Raw genomic sequence first — 18,239 nt, 5'->3', positions numbered from 1 at the left:
TGGTGGCTGCATCATGATATGGTATACTTGTAATCATTAAGGACTGGGAAGTACAGGAAAAATCCTAGAGGAAACCTGGTTCAGTCTGCTTTCCACCAGACAATGGGAGATTAATTCACCTTTCAACAGGACAATTACCTAATCTACTCGTTCAAGGGTTTTTCTTTATTTTGACTATTTTCTACATTGTAGAATAAAAGTGGAGACATAAACACTGTGAAATAACACATATGGAATCATGTAGTAACCAAAAAAGTGTTAACTTGTTATGGATAGGGGGCAGTATTTTCACGGCCGGATAAAAAATGTACCCAATTTAATCTGATTATTACTCCTGCCCAGAAACGAGAATATGCATATAATTATTAGCTTTGGATAGAAAACACTCCAAAGTTTCTAAAACCGTTTGAATGGTGTCTGTGAGTATAACAGAACTCATTTGGCAGGCCAAAACCTGAGAAGATTCCAAACAGGAAGCGCCCTCTCTGACTATTTCTTGGCCTTCTTGATCATCTCTATCCAAAACAGGGGATCTCTGCTGTAACTAGACATTTTCTAATGCTCCCATAGGCTCTCAGAAGGCGCCAGAACGTTGAATGATGACTTTGCAGGCCATGGCTGAAAAACAGTAGCGCATTTGGATAGTGGTCGATCTGAGAACAATGAGACTGGGGGCGCGTGCACGAGACGACTCCATGTTTTTATTTTTTCGTCTTTGAACGAAAACAGGGTTTCCCGGTCGGAATATTATCGGTTTTTTACGAGAAAAATTGCATAAAAATTGATTTTAAACAGCGTTTGACATGCTTCGAAGTACGGTAATGGAATATTTTGAATTTTTTTGTCACGAAACGAAGCGTCACCCTTCTTTACCCTTCGGATAGTGTCTTGAACGCACAACAAAACGCCGCTATTTGGATATAACTATGGATTATTTTGAACCAAACCAACATTTGTTATTGAAGTAGAAGTCCTGGGAGTGCATTCTGACGAAGAACAGCAAAGGTAATCCAATTTTTCTTATAGTAAATCTGAGTTTGGTGAGTACCAAACTTGGTGGGTGTCAAAATAGCTAGCCATAATCTACTCAGAATATTGCAAAATGTGCTTTCACCGAAAAGCTATTTTAAAATCGGACATAGCGATTGCATAAAGGAGTTCTGTATCTATAATTCTTAAAATAATTGTTATTTTTTTGTGAACGTTTATCGTGTGTAATTTAGTAAATTCACCGGAAGTGTTCGGTGGGAATGCTAGTTCTGAACGTCACATGCTAAAAAGCTGGTTTTTGATATAAATATGAACTTGATTGAACAAAACATGCATGTATTGTATAACATAATGTCCTAGGAGTGTCATCTGATGAAGATAATCAAAGGTTAGTGCTGCATTTAGCTGTGGTTTTGTTTTTTGTGACATTATATGCTAGCTTGAAAAATGGGTGTCTGATTATTTCTGGCTGGGTACTCTGCTGACATAATCTAATGTTTTGCTTTCGCTGTAAAGCCTTTTTGAAATCGGACAGTGTGGTTAGATAAAGGTGAGTCTTGTCTTTAAAATGGTGTAAAATAGTCATATGTTTGAAAAATTGAAGTTTTCAGATTTTCGAGGAATTTGTATTTCGCGCCACGCCCATCATTGGATATTGGAGCAGGTGTTCCGCTAGCGGAACGTCTAGATGTAAGAGTTAAACAAAACAAAATATATTTGAGATTTGAGATCCTTCAAAGTAGCCACCCTTTGCCTTGATGACAGCTTTGCACACTCTTGGCATTCTCTCAACCAGCTTCACAAGGAGTTCCCACATATGTTGAGCACTTGTTGACTGCTGTCCAAACTTTTGACTGGTACTATATGTAAATTACATATTTCTGCATTTCATTTTCAATACATTTACAAAAATTTCTAAATACATGTTTTTACTTTGTCATTATGTGGTATTGTGTGCAGATTGGTTAGAAAAAAAATCTATTTAATCCATTTTGAATTTGGGCTGTAACAATAAAATGTGGAATAAATCACGGGGATTAATTATTTCTGAAGGCACTGTATGTGTGTGTGAGAACCTATTACAGTAATTTACTGTAGCTCATTCAGCCACACTAGTTTGTCCGCTGTAGCCTGTGGGCTCTTGAACATTTTCTAGAACCTGCATCCTCTGGCTAATCTGTACTCTTTTATCAAGGAATTTGACCGGATCATTGTCCTAGATCAAACAGTCAAACACAATGGGAAATGAGCATAGCATACAAGTCAAAAGATACCATGGAAACTTCACCATGAATCATATAGCCATGGCCAGCCAATCCTGATATTTGATAAAAACCTGATATATGAGCATTGCGCATGGGTGTGATGTTAACATGATCCAGAGGAGGGGGGTGTGTGTGTCCCTGCATGAGTGCATGTGTGTGGCAGTATGCATGATATTGGAAATGCCACTCCTTAAAGGGAAAAAGACTCAGTTTACTGTTATGTAAATAGCATATATTATGGAATTACAGCGCTGAACTGGACAATGCGATTTTAGTAAAGCATATCAAAAGTAATGTGAGAGAGGTTATAAGGTGAAGTAATGAAGCGGAAAGCAGAGGGGAAGGAGGAGGAGGTGGAGGAGGAGGGGGTAATGGCAGCTGTCACAGAGGCACAAATACATCCCTCTGTGAGAGAGGACATTCAGAGGGGGCCAAACAGCTGTCCCAGACCTGTCAGATGTGACATTATCTTACATCATATATCAACAACCTAATTGGATTTTACCCAGCACCCATTGTGATAAGTTGATACCACCATGTCTCAACCCAATCCACCTGGGGTTAACGAGGTTTGTGAGGCCACTTTCTTTGTGTAGGCTACTGTAGGCTAAATAATGTGAAATTCCAGTTTAGTATCTACATCTCTGTCCATCTGCTACTTCATTTCAATATGTGAAACACAGCAAATTGTAATGCATGTTATAGGAATACACTTCATATGTTAGCATGGCAGAAGAAAACTCACAAAAACTGAAACAAACAACCCGTAATGCTTTGAGGCTGTTGACTCACTGGGAGCACACAGGTTGAATCAACGTTGTTTCCAGGTCATTTCAATGAAATTACATTGAACCAATGTGGAATAGATGTTGAATTGACATCTGTGCCCAGTGGGGAGTCTATGGCCTAATGTTGTTAAGATTACCTACCTCCTGATTACTCTGTTAGCCAAAAGTTTATCAGAGCCTGTGAAGAGACTGCCACCCAGTGGACATAAAGGGAAAGTGACATCAAAAAGTAGTCTCGGAAATTGTCGGAAACTTAATAATTTACATTTACATTTTTTTTTACATTTTAGTCATTTAGCAGACGCTCTTATCCAGAGCGACTTACAGTAGTGAATGCATACATTTCATACAATTTCATACATTTTTTTTTTTTCTGTGCTGGCCCCCCGTGGGAATCGAACCCACAACCCTGGTGTTGCAAACACCATGCTCTACCAACTGAGCTACAGGGAAGGCAACCCGCATGCCTAGGAAGACTACCTTTCTAGAGTTGCAAAATGTCATAAATGTTCCCAAAATGTCCAGGTTTTCCAGAAAACAGGGTTGGAAGATTCCCAGAATCAGGAGGAAATAAGTAGGAAATCCAGAATACTCAAACCAGGATTTCTGGAAAAAAATTGCATTTTGTGGAAAGTTGTCAGACTTTTGCAATGCTATGCCTGTCACTCTACCACATAATTATCCTCCGTTACCATTCCAGTCTTAAATAGATTATCATTAATCAATTGACTGATCAGATCAAGGGAGAGGGGACTTTCTCTGATGCTGTCAGGGTATAGAGTTGTCTTGGCTATGATAAAGCACATAAGTGTGGAGTTGAATGGACCAACATTTAGAATGGACCAGTACAGGATAGGGTCTATGATTCTACGATAAATCCTGTGATATACCTAGGATTCCTCAGGTTCTTCCCTTCTCTTTAGGGGCAATATGCACCTCTGTGGCAACATAAACAGCAACAGTATAATGTTTAGGTTGTATGCTTTTGTCTCTATCTTTTGTATTTGGTGAACAATTATAGTTGTAGTTGGTGGCCAACACTGTTGACTGTGTTGTGTGTGTTAATCATTACTGCCATCCCCTGGAATAGTATGGTTATTGCAATGATAAAAATGTTAATTACTTTGTCTGAAAACGCCACAAGCTGTCAAATCTTTGCTTCCTCCATCCTTCTATCCTTAATACCTCTCAACGCTCGGTGGAGGAGAGGATCAGAGAAGAATGGGATAAACTCTCAAAATACAGGTGTGCCAAGCTTATAGCGTCATACCCAAGAAGACTCGATGCTGTAACCACTGCCAAAGGTGCGAAAACAAAGTACTGAGTAAAGGGTCTGAATAGTAAGGATGTAAGCTTTTCAGACAAAGCCATTGAGTGTATTAATTGACACAAGTGGCACACTAATGTAATGAACATCTTTCACCAGTATTTGACATGATTGGCCATGATTTGACATTAATGTCACACTGTCTTTCTATACAAATTCAGCTTGTTTATCGTAGCAGTGAAATGTATACCAATTCAATGAAATAGACAGTGTCCTGTGAAAGGATGTTTATAACAGTAAAGACTCAATTCATATGTTGTCCCTTTTATGATAATCCAGTTTGGTATTGTCTGTATATAGTCATAATGCTTTATCTGCCAGAATCAGTTGACGGTTGACAAAATGAGCTGCAGCGCAAACATCTGTCAGTCACAAGGTGGAACAAGCCCATCATTTTTAGTCTGGGAAAGGCCATAAGTTAATGTCAATTAAGACTAACTCTGTTGGGCATAAAGGGTCTGAGTAGAGCACAGAGAAGGGTTTGTTTCCAGTTTGGCAATGGTGGTTACCTAGCTACACAAGCCAGTTTTCAACACCTTCAGGATCCCTTAGCTTGACAAGCGACAAAAAGTCTAAATCCTGTAGAGTATATTTAGAACACACCTTCTCATTACCAAGATTCTGGATTGTGGAGGAGAAGGTCACATGTCATTTGACAATTGCCAGTTAAGGTTTTGAATGAAGCGGAAAATAAATAAGAGAGTGGGAAGGGGGTGGTCTTGGTCTGAATGCTACCTCCTCTCTGTGTCTTAGTAAGGGCGGCTATTTCTAAAAATGGTTGATGTTTCTCTAGGTATGGAATGACAGTGCGAGATTGACTGTATGCTAATGAAAGCGCACCAAGTGTGAGGAGCTTGTCTGTCCTTTGGTGAAATATATTTTGTACGGTTATAGTTTTGAACAATTCCCACCCCAAATAGTTGTTTGCACATTTCTTGCAGCCAAGAATTGGTATGGTAAGACAACAACAGGTCTAGCATATTCTCTGTGCTCCCACTTACAGTGCATTCGGAAAATAATCAGACCCCTTGACTTTTTCCACATTTTGTTACGTTAATATTTTGTTACGTTACAGCCCAAATCTAAAATTGATTAAATAAAGAATTGTCCTCATTAATCGACACACAATAATGACGAAGTGAAAACAGGTTTTTAGAAATGTTGGAAAATGTAAAAAATTTGAAAAACTGAAATACCTTATTTACATAAGAATTCAGACTGTTTGTTATGAGACTCTAAATTGAGCTCAGGTGCATCCTGATTCCATTGATCATCCTTGAGATGTTTCTACAACTTGATTGGAGTCCACCTGTGGTAAATTCAATTGATTGTACATGATTTATATAGACATCTGTATATATAAGTTCCCACAGTTGACAGTACATATCAGAGCAAAAAACCAAGCCATGTCCGTAGAGCTCCGAGACAGGATTGAGTCGAGGCACAGATCTGTGGAAGGGTACCAAAACATTTCTGCTGCATTAAAGGTCCCCAAGAACACATTCCATTCCTTAAATGGAAGACGTTTGGAACCATCAGAACTCTAGCCGCCCGGCTAAACTGAGCAATTGGGGGAGTAGGGCCTTGGCCAGGGAGGTGACCAAGAACCCGATGGTCACTCTGACAGAGCTCCAGAGTTCCTCTGTGGAGAACCTTCTAGAAGGACAACCATCTCTTCAGCATTCCACCAATCAGGCCTTTATGGTAGAGCGGCCAGACAGAAGCCACTCCTCAGTAAAAGGCACATGACAGCCCGCTTGGAGTTTGCCAAAAGGCATATAAAGACTCTCAGACCATGAGAAACAAAATTCTTTGGTCTGATGAAACCAAGATTGAACTCTTTGGCCAAAATGCCAAGTGTCACGTCTGGAGGAAACTTGGCACCATCCCTACGGTGAAGCATGGTAGTGGCAGAGTCATGCTGTGGTGATGTTTTTCAGCGGCAGGGACTGGGAGACTGAGATCCTTGATAAAAACCTGTTCCAGAGCACTCAAGACCTCAGACTAGGTTGAAGGTTCACCTTTCAACAGGACAACAACCCTAATTACACAGCCAAGACAATGCAGGAGTGACTTCGGGACAAGTCTCTGAATGTCGTTGAGTGGCCCAGCCAGAGCCCGGACTTGAACCTGATCGAACATCTCTGGAGAGACTTGAAAATAGCTGTGCAGCAACGCTCCCCATCCAACCTGACAGCGCTTGAGAGGATCTGCAGAGAAGAATGGGATAAACTCTCAAAATACAGGTGTGCCAAGCTTGTAGCGTCATACCCAAGAAGACTCGATGCTGTAATCGCTGCCAAAGATGTGAAAACAAAGTACTGAGTAAAGGGTCTGAATACTTATGTAAATGTTATATTTCAGAATTTTATTTTTTTGCAAAAATTTCAAAAAAACTTTGTTTTGTCATTATGGGATATTGTGTGTAGATTGATGACGGGGAAAAACAATTTTTCCACATTTTGTTACATTACAGCCTTATTCTAAAATTGATTAAAGTCAACGGGTCTGAATACTTTCTGAATGCACTGAATAAACTCTATAGCACAAATGAGGGAGCATCCATAATTTACAAGTGCAAACAAAAGGTTTACACAGGATACAAACTCATGATTTCAAGAGAGTTCAAACTTTCCAAATGTTCCTTCATTGGTTCAGATAAGGGCCCTGTTCTGGTGAAAGCCATTTGGTGGAGCCCTTGCATTCATCTGTCAAACCATGCTGAATTTGTGAAATTATAAAAGAAGTACAGTAACCACTTTAAAGAAGCAAGTACATCTCATTAGTCGCAATCCCTCTCGAATTAACCTGATTTAGTCCACCAGCCTCTTTCAGAAAATAACTGACATTTTGTCCCACAAGAATGCAGCGTTCCAAATTAATTGGTGAAAGAGGGTAAATTAGAAGGGGGGATATTATAGACCTCTCCTAAGGGAGCACCAAAATAGGTCGGAGTCACAGTGGGATCCACCCAGGCCAAGAAAGGGAGTAGCAGAAATGTGTCATCAATTTAAGGGTACAGTTCAGGCAGAGAAGGCAGACTTTGTGAACTGCTCAAATTGAAATCATGGACGGGGTTAATTGCCGCCCCCGGCATCAGAAAATAGACTTTGTGGCTATGCTGTGAGGAGCGGGATGGGGGCTGTTTCCAGGTTCCAGATCAGTAGAGGGACCTCCCTAGTCGCTCAGAGTACACGTGCTGAATTGTGTGCATAGTGTGTAGGAAAAAGACATGAATAGCCTCAGTGTAGCCTAAGCCATAGATCTACTTCAACAACTATGCAGAGAGTGAGAGAGAGAGACCTAATTGTTTGCATGAGAAACACACCACATCACAGGCCTTTATTACCTACTACAGTTGAAGTCGGAAGTTTACATACACTTAGGTTGGAGTCATTAAAACTCCTTTTTCAACCACACCACAAATGTATTGTTAACAAACTATAGTTTTGGCAAGTCGGTAAGGACATCTACTTTGTGCATCACACAAGTAATTTTTTCCAACAATTGTTTGCTGACAGATTATTTGACTTATAATTCACTGTATCACAATTCCAGTGGGTCAGAAGTTTACATACACTGAGTTGACTGTGCCTTCAAACAGCTTGGAAAATTCCAGAAAATGATGTCATGGCTTTAGAAGCTTCTCATAGGCCAATTGACATCATTTAAATCAATTGGAGGTGTACCTGTGGATGTATTTCAAGGCCTACCTTCAAACTCAGTGCCTCTTTGCTTGACATCATGGGGAAAACATTTGTAGACCTCCACAAGTCTGGTTCATCCTTGGGAGCAATTTACAAACGCCTGAAGGTAAAAAAATCAACATTAGTTCTGAAATAGCAGCACTGCTTGTAGACATATTGACCCATATGCTTGTACTGTAGCTTCCCAGTCATAAAACACAATTCAATGATTGGTTCAACAACAAAATTTCAGGAGCAATTCATCCTTGTTCAGATTTCAGAAATCAGATTTCAAAATTCGTAATAAGATACTTAGGTCATCACCTCTTTGCACAAAACATATAGTTGCAAGTATAAACACCATGGGACCACGCAGCTGTCTACCGCGCAGGAAGGAGACGCGTACTTTGGTCCGAAAAGTGCAAATCAAACCAGAACAAGAGCAAAGGACCGACCTTGTGAAGATGCTGGAGGAAACAGGTACAAAGGTATCTATATCCACGGTAAAACAAGTCCTATATCGACATAACCTGAAAGGCTGCTCAGCAAGGAAGAAGCCACTGCTCCACAAAGATTGTAATTTTGGGAGAAATGTCCTCTGGTCTGTTGAAACAAAAATAGAACTGTTTGGCCATAATGACCATCACTATGTTTGGAGGAAAAAGGGGGAGGCTTGCAAGCCGAAGAAGACCATCCCAACCGTGAAGCACTGGGGTGGCAGCATCATGTTGTGGGGGTGCTTTGCTGCAGGAGGGACTTGTGCACTTCACAAAATAGATGCCATCATGAGGAGGAAAATTATGTGGATACATTGAAGCAACATCTCAAGACATCTCAGTCAGGAAGTTAAAGCTTGGTCGCAAATGGGTCTTCCAAATGGACAATGACCCCAAGCATACTTCCAAAGTTGTGGCAAAATGGCTTAAGGACAACAAAGTCAAGGTATTGGAGGGGCCATCACAAAGCCCTGACCTCAATCCTATAGAAAATTTGTGGGCAGAACTGAAAAAGCTTGTGCGAGCAAGGAGGCCTACAAACCTGACTCAGTTACACCAGCTCTGTCAGGAGGAATGGGCCAAGATTCACCCAATTTATTGTGGGAAGCTTGTGGAAGGCTACCTGAAACATTTGACCCAAGTTAAACAATTTAAAGGCAATGCTATCAAATACTAATTGAGTGTATGTAAACTTCTGACCCACTGGGAATGTGATGAAAGAAATAAAAGCTGAAATAAATCATTCTCTCTACTATTATTCTGACATTTCACATTCTTAAAATAAAGTGGTGATCCTAACTGACCTAAGACAGGGAACTTTTACTAGGATTAAATGTCAGGAATTGTGAAAAACTGACTTTAAATGTATTTGGCTAAGGTGTATGTAAACTTCCAACTTCAACTGTATGTCTGCCTCTTATTTACCCTCTTTATAGTTAGCTGTCAGATGAAGATATAAAATAAGTATGCTGCTTAGAACATTACATGTTTATGTAGATTTCCAAGTTGATAAATAAGGAGGCACACTGTCTTTTTCAGACACAGAGTTAAAATGATTTTATGCTGCAGGTCATTCCCATGCGATTGAACAAGTTATGTCTTGAGACTGGGACTTGGGACTCTGAACTATAGTGAATTACAAAATAATATAAAATGTACAGTTGAGACATTGTTGTCACAGTTTTAAAAGGGCTGAATCACAGCTCTTGAAACCTGAGAAAGTGTTATTATTTCCAGGTTTTTCTATTTTTAGGTGAGTGAATTTTTGCAGTGGAGGGATAAGGGTCAAAGTGCACATATTTGCTCTCAGACTGGAATCCCTACATCATTTTTTCCATTACCCTGGGTGGAGAGGGAGGGGCTGCCTTCAGCCAGTTGGAAGTTGGAGTCCGATATCAGCAAAAGGGACAAAAACACACACACACACGCACGCACACACAAACATGCAAATGCAAACAACAACCCTACTACCCCCCACCCGTCATTCCCCTGTGGGATATCCTGCCCAGGGCTAACAATGTAGTATTTAGTGGGGCTCATGGAAAACATCACAGTACCTGAACCGCTATCACGTTCTACACAATCCTCCTCACATATGTATAATGTTTTTTTAGGGCCATTTCCACTAGCTTTCCCCCCCTCTCTGTTTGAATAATAAAAGGAAAGGGGCAGAAGGCTATTATAAGCTTTGCAAAGACAACCCCCCCAGCCTCAGCTAATGTAAATGGCAAAACACCAACTTTATTTTCCTCTACTCCTTCTCTCCGCCTCACTCCCTCCTCTTTTCTTCTCCCTATTAAGGGCACTGTTAATGGTCTCTTTTCTACACAAAACTGTTAACTCTCAATCACCCAACCACAGCGCAATTGCAGTGAGTCTGCCGAGCTGCTGACTAAATGTTAACTTTATGAGAATCATCAGTCAGTCTGATTACGAACCCTTAGGTAGAGTATAACCAGTTTCAACAACTGGACTTGTACTTGGCTTCAAAGGAATAGAGATATCATTATCATATATGTCAGAATTATGAAAGAACATAGGCTACTTTGTCATGTTCTGTACTATTTACATAAGTAAAAAGTAGGAACATCTGGTGAATTAATCACTTGGAACAAATAGAAAAACAAATTAAATGAAGAATGATTTGGCAATACTTAATAGGCTACAACACACCCACAACAACCAGCTCTGACTGAGAACAGCAGGATAGTAATGGTTATTACCCTCCTCATGTCTGTGGTTGAGAGGCCAGCTGCCGGTCACACCTGGTGTGCCATGCCAGCTCCAACACATTCAAAGTAGCTGGAGATCGTGTACACCGTCCAGTCTGCAGTGGATGTTCTACAGTGTAAGGGCCTGGCACCCAATCTTCTCTCCCTCAACACACACACACACACACACACACACACACACACACACACACACACACACACACACACACACACACACACACACACACATATACACCAGGGGAGAAGGACTGCCGGTAAGACGAGGGGTGGGGGTGTGTGTCTATTTGACAATAACAGCTGGTGCGCAATGTCTAATGTTAAGATAGTCTCAAGGTATTGCTCGCCTGAGGTAGAGTACCTCATGATAAGCTGTAAACCCCACTATTACCAAGAGAGTTATCTATATTTTTCGTAGCCGTCTATTTACCACCACAAACCGACGCTGGCACTAAGACCGCACTCAACGAGCTGTATAAGGCATAAGCAAACAAGAAAATGCTCATCCAGAATCGGTGCTCCTAGTGGCCGGGGACTTTAAAGCAGGCAAACTTAAATCTGTTTTACCTCATTTCTACCAGCATGTCACATGTGCAACCACAGGATGAAAAAAAAACTCTAGACCACCTTTACTCCACATACAGAGACACGTACAAAGCTCTTGCTTGCCCTCCATTTGGCAAATCTGACCTTAACTCTATCCTCCTGATTCCTGCTTTCAAGCAAAAACTAAAGTAGGAAGTACCGGTGACTCACTCAATACATAAGTGGTCAGATGACACAAATGCTACGCTACAGGACTGTTTTGCTAGCACAGACTAGAATACGTTCCGGGATTCATCCAATGGCATTGAGGAGTATACCACCTCAGTCACCAGCTTCATCTATCACGTTTTAGTGAAGACCCAGATGCATACAATGTCGAAGTAACAAGTTTATTACTAGAACAGGAGGCAGGCAAAACGACAGGTCAAGGGCAGGCAGAGGCCAGTAATCCAGATCAGAGTCCAAAAGGTACAGAACGGCAGGCAGTTTCAGGGTCAGGGCAGGCAGAGGTCAATAATCCAGTGTGGTGTGACAAGGTACAGAACGGCAGGCAGGCTCAGTGCCGGCAGAATGGTCAAAACTGGGAAAACAGGAACTAGAAACAGACAGGAGCAAGGGGGAAAACGCTGGTAGGCTTGACGAATGAAGCGAACTGTCAACAGACAAACAGAGAACACAGGTATAAACAGGAGACAAAGGGCTGTGAGACATGGGTTTAATTCTAGACACATGAAAAGAAGATGCATACGGAGGGTACGGGGCAACAGAAGACCGACAGCAGAAGGGCTAATAACCTTGGAGATGGGGAAAGGGGCGATAAAACAGGGGGGGGGAGTTTGCGGGATTCCACCCGGAGGGGCAGATCCCGGGTGGACAGCCATACACGAGACGATACCGAGGAGACGGGGTCCACTGGTGGTCTGCTTGTTGTTGATACCTGGAGGTGGTCTTGAGAAGGACCGACCGGGCTCTCTTCCAGGTACCACGACAGCGATGGACAAACATCTGGGCTGAAGGTATTCCGACCTCTTCCTCTTGCTCAGGGAAGAGTGGGGGGCTGATAACCCAGGGAACACTCAAAGGGTGAGAGACCCATGGCAGAGCAAGGAAGGGTATTGCGGGCGTATTCGACCCACATTGGTTGCTGGCTCTAGGTGGTGGGGCTGGAGGAGACAAGGCAGCGAAGAATCATCTCCAGGTCTTGGTTGGCTTGCTCCAACTAGCCATTGGACTGGGGGTGAAATGCAGAGCACAGGCTGGCTGACGACCAAATGAGTGTGCAGAACTCCTTCCAGAACCGGGACGAGAACTGAGGACCCCGGTCGGAGACCAAGTCCACTGGGAATCCATGGATCTGGAAGACTGCACCATGAGTTAAATTAAAGGTTACATTTTTTTATGAGCTGGACCGTCTCTTTGGCAGAGGGTAGCTTGGGGAGAGGAATGAAGTGGGTGGCTTTGGAAAACTGGTCTACTACTGTCAGGATGGCGGTGTTGCCATCAGACGGGGGGAGACCCGTGACAGGGGTCCAGGGATATGTGAGACCAGGGACAGTGAGGGATAGACAGAGGTTGAAGGAGACCAGCCGGAGCTTGCCGAGGAGTCTTGTTCTGCTCACAGATCGTGCAAGCGGCGAGGAATGCAGAGACATCAGGAACGATGGTAGGCCACCAAAAGCATTGTCGCACAAAGGCCAGGGTCCGACCGGAGACTATATGGCAGGCAAGCCTGGAGGAGTGGGCCCACTCCAGGACCGAGGAGCGGACCACGTCAGGAACAAACATCCAGTTATCTGGGTCCCCCCCCCCCCGGGGTTCAGCTGGGAACGCTGCACCTCACAAACCTGCTTCCCTATTCCCCAGCTGAGTGCTGTCGCCAGGCACGAGGTGGGAAGGATGGTCTCGGGTTCCGGGGTTGTAGCCGTGGGGCTATAGCGGCATGACAGTGCATCTGGCTTGACATTCTTGGATCCCGGTTGGTATGAGAGGGAGTAGTTGAACCGGGTGAAAAGCAGGGCCCACCTCGCTTGCGTGGAGTTGAGACGCTTGGCAGTACGGAGATATTTCAGATTCTTGTGGTCAGTCCACACACTGAACGGATGTTCCACCCCCTCCAGCCAGTGCCAACACACATCCAACGCCATCTTCACCGCGAGAAGCTCACAATTCCCCACATCATAGTTCCTCTCCGTGGCATTGAGGTGATGGGAGAAGGCGGCGCAGGGATGTAACTTGAGCTACAGGGCAGAACGCTGGGACAGGACAGCCCCCATTCAGACATCCGAAGCATCGGCCTCCACCACGAACTGACGGGACAGGTCAGGATGAACCAAGATGGGAGCTGTCATGAAACGGTGTTTGAGATCCCGGAATGCCCGGTCAGCAGCTGGGGACCACGTGAACAGAACCTTGTGAGAGGTGAGTGCAGACAGGGGGAAGCCAGGGCGCTGTAACCCGTGATATAGCAGCGATAAAAGTTGGCGAATCACAACAAACATTGCAACTGTACCCTGGACATAGGCTGGGGCCAATCCACCACCACTCTCACCTTCCCGGGATCCATCTGTACACTCCTTGCAGCGATGATGTAACCCAGGATGGGGATGGTGGAGCAATGGAGTTTGCATTTCTCTGCTTTCACAAAAAGCTAGTTCTCCAGGATGTGTTGGTGAACCTGTCGGACGTAGAGCACGTGTTCTTGGGCGGAGGGGGAGAAGACGAGGATGTCGGCGAGGTAGACGAAGACGAACCGGTTCAACATGTCGCAGAGAACATCATTAACCAGAGCCTGGAACACAGCTTGGGTGTTGGGTAGGCCAAATAGTAGTGACCGCTGGCCATGTTGAAGGAAAGTCTTCCACTCGTCCTTCCATATCCGCACCAGGTGGTAGGCGTTCCGCAGGTCCAGCTTGGAGAACACGGTGACCCCTGGAGTGGCTCGAAGGCCGAGGAAATGATGGTAGCGGGTATCGGTTCTTCACCGTGATGTCGTTGAGGCCCCGGTAGTCAATACACGGGCACAGGGTTTTGTCGTTCTTCTCCACAACGAAGAACCCTGCGCTGGTGGGGGAGGCAGAAAGACGGATGAACCCTGCAGCTAGGGAGTCCTCAATGTAGGTCTCCATAGCCTTGGTCTCCGGACCCGGCAGAGTACAGTCATCCCCGGGGCAGAGTGGTGCCAGGGAGAAGGTCAATCCTACAGTCATAGGGTCGGTGCGGCGGAAGCGAAGCGGCCCAGGCCTTACTGAACACCTCCCGGAGGTCCTGGTGCTCTGCGGGAATGGTGGAGAGGTCCGGGGTAACTTCTGAGCCCCCGGGAAGACGTCCCGGGCAGGCTGCGCTGACTTCAGGCAATGAGCATGGCAGAACGGGCTCCAGCTCATGATGGAACCAGCAGACCAGTCAATAAAGGGATTGTGTTGCTGGCACCAAGAGAATCCCAATACCACAGGAACCTGAGGAGACTTAATGAGCAGGAATTTGATTGTCTTGCTGTGGTTCTCTGACACACGTAGGTTGATGAGGGTGGTATTGTGGTTGACCCCTGTACAGCGCCCGTCCAGTGCTCTAACATCCATGGGAATGGAGAGGGGCTGAATGGGGATGCCCAGCTCGGACCCAGGGTAGCGTCCATAAAGCTCTCATCGGCCCCAGAGTTGATGAGTACCTGGAGAGATTGACTGGTTCCCCCACAGCAAAATGGTATGAAAAGGGGTGCGAGTAAGGGGAGAGGAAAAGTTATACGTATGGCCCACCAGAGTACTCGCACTTACCGGTGAGGCTGGTCTATTAGTGGACAGCTGGAGAAAATGACCAGTAGTCCTGCAATACAGGCAACTCTTACTGTGAAGCCTATATAGCCGTTCGGCTGGAGACAGCCTTGCTCTGCCTAGTTGCATTGGCTCGGGAAGAGGTGAATTGGCAGACTTCGGAGACTCTTGGGGGAACTTGGGTAGCCTCAGGTTCTCTCGGCAACGGAGTTGTCAGGGACTTCCGAGATGCCTTGGAGGCGAGGTGGAATCCTTGGGCAGGCGAGTGAAATCTCCTCTCCTCTCCTTCCTTCGTTCCCGTAGTCGCCCATTGAGCCGAATGGTCAAGGCGACGAGCGAGTCATTTAACATTAACATTTAAGTCATTTAGCAGACGCTCTTATCCAGAGCGACTTACAAATTGGTGCATTCACCTTATGATATCCAGTGGAACAACCACTTTACAATAGTGCATCTAAATCTTTTAGGGGGGGGGTTAGAAGGATTACTTTATCCTATCCCAGGTATTCCTTAAAGAGGTGGGGTTTCAGGTGTCTCCGGAAGGTGGTGATTGACTCCGCTGTCCTGGCGTCGTGAGGGAGCTTGTTCCACCATTGGGGTGCCAGAGCAGCGAACAGTTTTGACTGGGCTGAGCGGGAACTGTGCTTCCTCAGAGGTAGGGAGGCGAGCAGGCCAGAGGCGAGCAGGCCAGAGGTCCGAGATCCGTCGGTAGTTCCTGGGCTGCAAGTTCGTCCTTTACTTCCTCTGATACTCCATGCAGGAACATGTCAAACAGTGCTTCTGGGTTCCAGGCACTCTCAGCTGCTAACGTGCAGATCAGGGTGTGACATTCATCAATAAATGGATCGATGATGTCGTCCCCACAATGACCGTACGTACATATCCAAACCAGAAGCCATGGATTACATGCAACATCTGCACTGAGCTAAAGGCTAGATCTGCTGTTTTCAAGGAGCGGGACACAAATCTGGAAGCTTGTAAGAAGTCCCGCTATGCCCTCAGACAAACCATCAAACAGGCAAATCCTCAATACAGGACTAAGATTGAATCCTAATACACTGGCTCTGACACTTGTCAGATGTGGCAGGGCTTGCATCGGTTGAAGAGCATGCATTTAGTTTTACTTGCATTTAAGAGCAGTTGGAGGCCACAGAAGGAGAGTTGTATGGCATTGAAGCTTGTCTGGAGGTTAGTTAACACAGTGTCCAAAGAAGGGCCAGAAGTATACAGAACGCTGTCGTCTGCATAGAGGTAGATCAGAGAATCACCAGCAGCAAGAGCGACATCATTGATGTATACAGCGAAAAGAGTCGGTCCGAGAATTGAACCCTGTGGCACCTCCATAGAGACTGCCGGATGTCCGGGCAACAGGCCCTCCGATTTGACACACTGAATTCTATCTGAGAAGTAGTTGGTGAACCAGGCAAGGCAGTCATTTGAGAAACCAAGGCTGTTGAGTCTGCCGATAAGAATGTGGTGATTGACAGAGTCGAAAGCCTTGGCCAGGTCGATGAATACAGCTGCACAGTATTGTCTCTTATCGATGGTAGTTATGATATCATTTAGGACCTTGAGCGTGGCTGAGTTGCACCCATGACCAGCTCAGAAACCAGATTGCATAGCGGAGAAGGTACGGTGAGATTCGAAATGGTCTGTGATCTGTTTGTTAACTTGGCTTTCGAAGACCTTAGAAAGGCAGGGTAGGATAGATATAGGTCTGTAGCAGTTTGGGTCTAGAGTGTCTCCCCCTTTGAAGATGGGGATGACCGCGGCAGCTTTCCAATCTTTGGGGATCTCAGACGATACAAAAAAGAGGTTGAACAGGCTAGTAATAGGGGTTGCAACAATTTCAGCGGATCATTTTAGAAAGGGAGGGTCCAGATTGTCTAGCCCGGCTGATTTGTAGGGGTCCAGATTTTGCAGCTCTTTCAGAACATCAGCTATCTGGATTTGGGTGAAGAAGAAATGGGGGAGGCTTGGGCAAGTTGATGTGTGGGGTGCAGGGCTGTTGACCGGGGTAGGGGTAGCCAGGTGGAAAGCATGGCCAGCCGTAGAAAAATGCTTGTTGAAATTCTCAATTAGCGTGGATTTATCGGTGGTGACAGTGTTTCCTAGCCTCAGTGCAGTGGGCAGCTGGGAGGAGGTGCTCTTATTCTCCATGGACTTTATAGTGTCCCAGAACGTTTTGGAGTTTGTGCTACAGGATGCAAATTTCTGTTTGAAAAAGCTAGCCTTTGCTTTCCTAACTGCCTGTGTATATTGGTTCCTAACTTCCCTGAAAAGTTGCATATCGCGGGGGCTATTTAATACTAATGCAGTACACCACAGGATGTTTTTGTGCTGGTCAAGGGCAGTCAGGTCTGGAGTGAACCAAGGGCTATATCAGTTCTTGGTCCTACATTTTTTGAATGGGGCAAGCTTATTTAAAATTGTGAGGAATGCACTTTTAAAGAATAACCAGGCATCCTCTACTGTCGGAATGAGGTCAATATCCTTCCAGGATACCCGAGCCAGGTCGATTAGAAAGGCCTGCTCCCTGAAGTGTTTTAGGGAGCGTTTGACAGTGATGAGGGGTGGTCGTTTGACCGGAGACCCATTACGGACGCAGGCAATGAAGCAGTGACCGCTGAGATCCTGGTTGAAGACAGCAGTGGTGTATTTGGAGTGCAGGTTGGTTATGATGATATCTATGAGGGTGCCCGTGTTTACGGATTTGGGGTTGTACCTGGTAGGGTCATTGATAATTTGTTTGAGACTGAGGGCATCAAGCATAGATTGTAGGATGACCAGGGTGTTAAGCATGTCCCAGCTTAGGTCACCTAACAGCACGAGCTCTGAAGATAGATGGGGGGCAATCAATTCACATATGGTGTCCAGGGCACAGCTGGGGAAGAAGGTGGTCTATAGCAAGCGGCAATGGTGAGAGACTTGTTTCTGGAAAGGTGGATTTTAAAAAGTAGAAGCTCAAATTGTTTGGGCACAGACCTTGATAGTAAGACAGAACTCTGCAGGCTATCTCTGCAGTAGATTGAAAAATGTTATAGTTAGGGATGATAATTTCAGGGTTTTTGGATGTCTTCCTAAGCCAGGATTCAGACATGGCTAGGACATCCGGTTTGGCAGAGTGTGCTAAAGCAGTGAA

This window comes from Salmo trutta, chromosome 18, assembly GCF_901001165.1.
Source record: "Salmo trutta chromosome 18, fSalTru1.1, whole genome shotgun sequence".
Lineage (NCBI taxonomy): Eukaryota > Metazoa > Chordata > Actinopteri > Salmoniformes > Salmonidae > Salmo > Salmo trutta.
This window is presented reverse-complemented; position numbering follows the sequence as displayed.